Source organism: Engraulis encrasicolus, unplaced genomic scaffold (assembly GCF_034702125.1).
Source record: "Engraulis encrasicolus isolate BLACKSEA-1 unplaced genomic scaffold, IST_EnEncr_1.0 scaffold_371_np1212, whole genome shotgun sequence".
Classification (NCBI taxonomy): domain Eukaryota; kingdom Metazoa; phylum Chordata; class Actinopteri; order Clupeiformes; family Engraulidae; genus Engraulis; species Engraulis encrasicolus.
Window position 1 is genome coordinate 1 of NW_026945667.1, and position 7,924 is coordinate 7,924.

Genomic DNA, 7,924 nt, shown 5'->3' on the forward strand with positions numbered 1-7,924 from the left:
GTTAGGTTTAGGGTTAAGGTTAGGGTTAGGATTAGGTTTAGGGTCGTATGACGTAAGCGGTAAGTGTTTGGTAAGTACATGGTAGGTTTCTGCACTGTTACCAAGTAACATATATTTATTTACCAGGTAAAGAAGGGGAAACTGTACCGTAAAGTAAAGCGAATGTTCTTACCAAAGTATTACCAATTTCTTACCAAGCAATTAAACTTGTTTCATAAATCATGTAAGTACATGGTAAGTTTCTGCACTGTTACCGAGTTACAGATATTCAGTTACTAGGTAAAGAAGGGGAAACTGTACTGTAAAGTAAAGCGAACGCTCTTACCAAAGTATTACCAATTTCTTACCAAGAAAATAAAATTGTTATATATCATGTAAGTACATGGTAAGTATCTGCACTGTTACCAAGTAACAGATATTCAGTTACCAGGTAAAGAAGGGGAAACTGTACTGTAAAGTAAAGCGAACGCTCTTACCAAAGTATTACCAATTTCTTACCAAGCAATTAAACTTATTTCATGTATCATGTAAGCATGGTAGGTTTCTGCACTGTTACCGAGTTACAGATATTCAGTTAGGCTACCAGGTAAAGAAGGGGAAACTGTAGGCCTACTGTAAAATAAAGCGAACGCTCTTACCAAAGTATTACCAATTTCTTACCACACAATTAAACTTCATATCATGTAAGTACATCTACACTGTTACCAAATTACAGATATTCAGTTACCAGGTAAAGAAGGGAAAACTGTTCTCATAGGACTCGGTGTTAATTGCTAGCATGGAGATAAAATTTGCACTGCTGTAGTCAGAGAACGGCAGGAAGTACAGGAGAAAGGTAAAACCCAATAACTTAACTCAAGGGGAAGTGTAATACGAGCTCATTTCCAAACATGGGACAGTATCACTTTAACATCCGAGTTGGCAGCAGATATAAAGACTCATCACACCAGGCCTACATTTTTTACAATACAAGACTAGAGAAAGTATTGCCTGGACTGATGAGTGTATTTCTGCTGCCAACTCGGATGGCTGCCTTGTTCCACATACACACACAGATGCACTGTATTTTATTATTATTAGGCCTATTATTTCATTCCAGAATTCCTGCTGCCCATTCTTCATTTCCATTTTCATGAATAGCACTTTTCCATTTCTAGGTATTATGACAGCAAACATTGCATTTTTCATCAATGGAAAAAATGAAAAGGGGGATTTTCTCCATGATCCTCAATTTTTTATTTCCAGAAACAGGCATTTTTAGCTGCAAAACTTACTATGTTCATGTAACCCAGTTGACAAATGCATATTAAAAATGTATTAGTTGATTAAATAGCATAAATAGTAAAATGGGATAATAAATAGTGATAATACTGATAAGGCAATTCATGAATGATGGGTTGTTATTGTTAAAAACACGATTAACATATATTTGATATAGCCTAACTTTTACTGTGACAGTCACGTTATGGGACTTTTATTTTGACATGCGTTTCCACGCATTCAGCTTTCCGTGGAGCCGTTCTAGTCGAGACTCACTAGTTTGACGCCCTCTCGTGACTTCACATGGTAATCAAACATTTCAAACAAGCGATTTAAGGTTAGGGTTAGGTTTAGGGTTAAGGTTAGGGTTAGGGTTAAGGTTAGGGTTAGGTTTAGGGTTAGGTTTAGGGTTAAGGTTAGGGTTAGGATTAGGTTTAGGGTCGTATGACGTAAGCGGTAAGTCACGAAAGGGCGTCGTTCTAGTGAGTCCCGTTCTAGTCAGTTGAGCTGAGAAGAGCTCGAAAGCTGAATTGAAGACTCCGTTTCTTCTGCTCCACCTTGGAGCTAGATATTGATAGAAAAGTAATTCTAAGTTAATGATAACTACTTCTAAGTTTCCTTTTGGACCACCGAGCGACCTGCTCTGTAAATCTTTTGTGTTTTGAAGAGAAAGAAGCTGCGCTTCGTCGTGTATTGTTTCTGTTGAATCGTCTCGGTAAGGCAACCACCTGTAACTTATTTTCCCTACTGATGTAACTTGAGTGTTATTGCTTATCACTGTGAAATACTTCGGTGAAACTTCAGGATTGTAGTTTGTTTTGTTAATACTTGTTGTGTTTAGTGTGAAAAGGGTATATTTTGGTTGAATTGAGTACGTTTAAAGCTTGGAATGAACTGCCTGTAATTCACATGCTTGTGATCACGCACCCATCACGTGCGAGGGGAGAGGTCTGAACGAGTCCTCCTTATCATTACTGTGCTCGGCAATATCTGTGTGTAATTCCCGCGGTTTCAGTACCGAGTGATGTTTTTCATAGTATTCATCCTGTTATTTGATAATGGTTATGTAACTGAATGGTATGCAATGCTTTTCAGTATAAATTAAGTGTAAGCTTATGCGGTTTCCATATATTTTCCTTTGAGAAGATTGATATTAATGTTGTACAACCAGAGGTGGAAAGAGTAGGCTACAGAAAATTTGTACTCAAGTAAAAGTATCTTTACTTTGCCTAAATCCTACTCGAGTAAAAGTAAAAGTAGGCCTACCTATCTAAAAATCTACTCAAGTAAAAGTAAAAAGTACTCCACTTAAAATGCAATTTGAGTAAAAGAACTTAGTACATTTAATAAGCTTTCCTCTCGACAATTTACAGTTTTTCTCGATTGCCTACACACAATTTTCGGAATCGGTCTTCGAATTATCAAAACTCTACACACAAATCTCCAAACCTCACACACAACGGGCCAAACTCTTCACTACCTCTGAAAAATGCACGCCTTATCTCAAAACAATGTACTCTCTTCTAAAAACCTCATTTTGTCGTCAAATGACACACACAGACAGTCACTACAATACACATTTGCAGACCCATTAAAACACTGTTGGGCACAGGGTAAAACTAATTTCTCCCAGTAACTTGGGCTTTTTTTGTTCTGGATTGCATGGATGTGACATAAGTTGAAAAAACGTCATTCCCACAACACACAAACAGAAACAGAAAGATTTGTATGTCTTTTTCACAAAAATAACACAAAGATAAACCCCACTGCCTATTTGGCAGTACAAAAAAACCATTACATTACTGTATAGCCTATTGCTATGAAAAAAAACCTCTATACTCAACTTGAAACACAGTAGAAACTTATTTTCTTCAGTGTTCTACTTACTAAAGAGGGTATTTTTCTGCAGTAAAATACTGAAATATTGTTTTTAGACTCGGAGTAGGAGTACACAGACGTGTATATATTTTACATATTTTTAAAAATATTTAAAAATTGCACTAATGTATTGTAAAATATTGGGTAACCACATGAAAGTTAAGTTGAGTTCAAAAACTAAACAAATGGGTTTTCTCCTTGCATCCACTCATTTTTCATCAATATGACATGCAATGTGTGTCCTTATGGGGTGATGATTTCAGATTGTAAACCGGTATGAAGAGAGTTTGCCCATGTGATGAGGAAGTGAACATAGTTGCAGTTGATTGTAGTGTTGTGAATGACAGTGTGTTCCATGAGAAACCCAGTGTTTTTCTTTATGAAAATTGAGTGTAATCCAGAGAATTGTGTGTAATGGTGTGAAAAGAGTGTGTTTTAAAACTGGAATTTGAGTGTTAAGTAGGAATTGTGTCTAGTGTTCAGTGACATTGGTTAGGGGAGTTGGGAAATGGGTGAGATGTTCCGAGAATTGTGTGTGAAGTACCAGAACTTATGTGGAGGCAATCGAGAAAAACTGTAATGTTTCTTCTTTTGAATATCATCCTCCATGACCTCTATCTTGCTCGGCCCCAGCCATCATCCAATACATTGATCAAAGATAGTGTAATAGTGGAAATGCTGTGTGCCATCCTGCATAATCTTTCATTTCCGGCAGATTGTGGCATTATTTTGCGTGGGATTTTGTCTATTTTTTACTCAGTACTCAGGCCAGGTTCCAGTGTAATTGAGTTAACTACTTGGGTCAAATGTACTCAAATACTAGTAAAATTATTCATTTTAAAAACTACTTAAAAAGTACAACGTAGGCCTACTCATAAATGCTACTCAAGTACAATACTTGAGTAAATGTAATTAGTCACTTTCCACCCCTGTGTACAACTACTTTAAGTTTAAACTGTTTGAACTGATATTTGATAAGAAATGTGAACATTGTCCTGTGTACATGTGTAGCTTAACTAAGGGTATGGTTACACAGGTGACGTTTTTTGAACCTGGATTCCGCTGTGGATTGATGACTGCGTTTGATGGCGAGCCACCCACCCCATTGAGTCGGATCCTGTCCTGTGTCATTGTACATGGCGCATATGTGGTAGGGTTGTGACCTGCCTGTGTCACAACAACACCGACTGACTGACTTGAGTTGTTACTTTAACGGTTTACAAACTGAACTAAGGCCTTGAACTGAACGGAACTACTATAAAGGAACTTTTTTTTTTTTTTTCTTGAACAACTGAAAGGAACTCTTTTCTCTTTGAGGATTCAAAGGACTGATTTAAAGGACTGTTCCCAACTTTTGGAAAATAGACAATTACTCACTTTTGAAGGACAATTCATTTTATTTTATTTTAAAGGGTCAATTCTTTTCTTTTATTTTGGGAATATGTACATATTTTCTACCTTGCAATTCATAACTAAAGAAAGAAAAAAAGTATATCCTTGTGTGGTGTCTTTTAATTGCACTTATCTTTTTGCACTCTCCCAGAGCCTAGTGTCTTTATTCTCTAGCTATTGAACCTGGCCTATCATCGACGTGTACATACCTAGTAGTGGGTTACATTCATACTAGTATATATTAGTTTATTACCTAAACATAATAAAATTTGGCAATAAGCAGCACAGTTCCAATGAGCAGCATAGTTGCAATACTGTCGTTTGCCACAATATACAATAAAAAAAAAATGATTTCCACAATAATGCTTTGATTTGCTTTTGATGTATTTTTTTCCCTTCTTTACCTGGTAAATGAATATCTGTAACTCGGTAACAGTGCAGAAACCTACCATGTACTTACATGATATATGAAACACGTTTACTTTCTTGGTAAGAAATTGGTAATACTTTGGTAAGAGCGTTCACTTTACTTTACAGTACAGTTTCCCCTTCTTTACCTGGTAACTGAATATCTGTAACTCGGTAACAGTGCAGAAACTTACCTTGTACTTACATGATACATGAAATAAGTTTAATTGCTTGGTAAGAAATTGGTAATACTTTGTTAAGAGCGTTCGCTTTACTTTACAGTACAGTTTCCCTTTCTTTACCTGGTAACTGAATATCTGTTACTTGGTAACAGTGCAGATACTTACCATGTACTTACATGATATATAACAAGTTTATTTTCTTGGTAAGAAATTGGTAATACTTTGGTAAGAGCGTTCGCTTTACTTTACAGTACAGTTTCCCCTTATTTACCTAGTAACTGAATATCTGTAACTCGGTAACAGTGCAGAAACTTACCATGTACTTACATGATTATGAAACAAGTTAAATTACTTGGTAAGAAATTGGTAATACTTTGGTAAGAGCGTTCACTTTACTTTACAGTACAGTTTCCTCTTCTTTACCTGGTAACTGAATATCTGTAACTCAGTAACAGTGCAGAAACTTACCATGTACTTACATGATACATGAAATAAGTATAATTACTTGGTAAGAAATTGGTAATACTTTGGTAAGAGCGTTCGCTTTACTTTACAGTACAGTTTCCCCTTCTTTACCTGGTAACTGAATATCTGTTACTTGGTAACAGTGCAGATACTTACCATGTACTTACATGATATATAACAAGTTTATTTTCTTGGTAAGAAGTTGGTAATACTTTGGTTAGAGCGTTCGCTTTACTTTACAGTACAGTTTCCCCTTCTTTACCTAGTAACTGAATATCTGTAACTCGGTAACAGTGCAGAAACTTACCATGTACTTACATGATTTATGAAACAAGTTTAATTACTTGGCAAGAAATTGGTAATACTTTGGTAAGAGCGTTCGCTTTACTTTACAGTACAGTTTCCCCTTCTTTACCTGGTAACTGAATATCTGTTACTTGGTAACAGTGCAGATACTTACCATAGCAAGTTTATTTTCTTGGTAAGAAATTGGTAATACTTTGGTAAGAGCGTTCGCTTTACTTTACAGTACAGTTTCCCCTTCTTTACCTAGTAACTGAATATCTGTAACTCGGTAACAGTGCAGAAACTTACCTTGTACTTACATGATTTATGAAACAAGTTTAATTACTTGGTAAGAAATTGGTAATACTTTGGTAAGAGCATTCGCTTTACTTTACAGTACAGTTTCCCCTTCTTTACCTGGTAAATAAATATATGTTACTTGGTAACAGTGCAGAAACCTACCATGTACTTACCAAACACTTTTGACTCAACGGCTACAAGAATGAAGATAAAGCCCATGGCAATGTGTGACATCAGCAATTGTTTTGTCAGGTAAGTACCACATTTACCCATGCAATAAATGGGTATGTATGGTGATAAACACAGTAACTACAATGAAATACTGTTCCTTGTAAGTTCTGACTTTGGAGTTGTGTAATTACCATCCAGAGCAGCACATTAACCTAGTAATTAAATGTGGTATTGCTGTAAAACAAACAGGTAAATAGGTAGTACTTTCATCCTTTTTTAAATTGCCATCAAACAATAATTACCCAGAAAATACACAGTGTAGTGTCATGGTAAGTTTTGAGGTTTTTCCCTCTAATTACATAGTATTTACATCGTAATTACCCCCCTTTTTACATTCTAGGTACTAGTAACTTTTCTCTGTTACCCAGTTGTTACCCAGAAAGTACATAGTAAATACTGTACCGTAGAGAGATGTTACATGGTACCTAGAATGGAAAAATAGGGGTAATTACGATGTAGATACTATGTAATTACAGGGGAAAACACAAAACTTACCAAGAAACTACACTGTGTATTTTCTGGATAACAATTGGGTAATTTCTCTCTGTTACCCAATTGTTACCCAGAAAATACACAGTGTAGTTTCACGGTAACTTTTGAGTTTTTTCCTCTGTAATTACACAGTATTTACATCGTATTTACCCCCTTTTTACATTCTAGGTACCATGTAATTTCTCTCTGTTACCCAGTTGTTACCCAGAAAGTACATTGTAAATACTGTACCGTAAAATAAAGCGTTACCCTGTCGGTAAATCAGTTTATGAATTTCATCAGAAACCATGTTCGCTATACGCTGTAAGTGAACGACTGAATATGTTTGGACCAGAGGATGCTGCAGCAGAGATGCAGGTAAACATCACAAGTTTAAAAAGTACACATACAGTATAATATGTAATTTGAAATCTGAAATTTGAAATGTATTACTCCATCCGAAGTTCCTCATAGCCCACGGATATGGTATCAGTTGAAGGTTAGAAAGACCATTATACAAATGTGGGGAATATACTAACTGTATATGTGCCTGGAATCGGAACGTTCCAACCTGATGAAAAGAACATGTTGGCCAGTGCTCTCCAATTAGTTTTCTCCAAGGGCCAAATTATGCAGAGCAAGTGAGGCTGCGAGCCAAACCAACGTCCCAACCCAATGAGAAACAAGTTAGATGTCTGGACAGAGAACAGATTTTCGCGTTTCTGTTTTCTCATCTTGTCAATGTCTGTTATGCGACTGTCAGCACAAGATCTAACTCTCTGTGAATGCTTTGGAGAGACATGACCCACTGAAGTTTCAATGGTCGAAAATCACTCACATTCATGTTTTCATTTGTCCTGACCTCATGGCGAAATGTTATGTTTGGCCTGCGGGCCTTTGTTTGGAGATCAAGGATTTAGGCCTTGATACATAGGCTACTCAATCTACTTTGCCATCTGTTTCTGCTTTGAGGTCTTCCCCATCCATGGTTGGACTGGCCATCTGGCATAGCGAGCACATCCCGGTGGGCCCTGCACCCTCATTTCTGAAAA

At 36.5% G+C, this 7,924-nt stretch overlaps 1 long non-coding RNA gene across 1 annotated transcript; it reads left to right on the forward strand.

Moving 5' to 3' along the window:
- The first annotated feature begins 1,777 nt into the window (after nt 1-1,777).
- LOC134443837 (uncharacterized) lies at nt 1,778-4,630 on the forward strand. The gene is made up of 2 exons (XR_010033748.1): nt 1,778-1,975; nt 4,175-4,630. It is a non-coding gene; the product is annotated as an uncharacterized LOC134443837 (long non-coding RNA).
- The last annotated feature ends 3,294 nt before the right edge of the window (nt 4,631-7,924 follow it).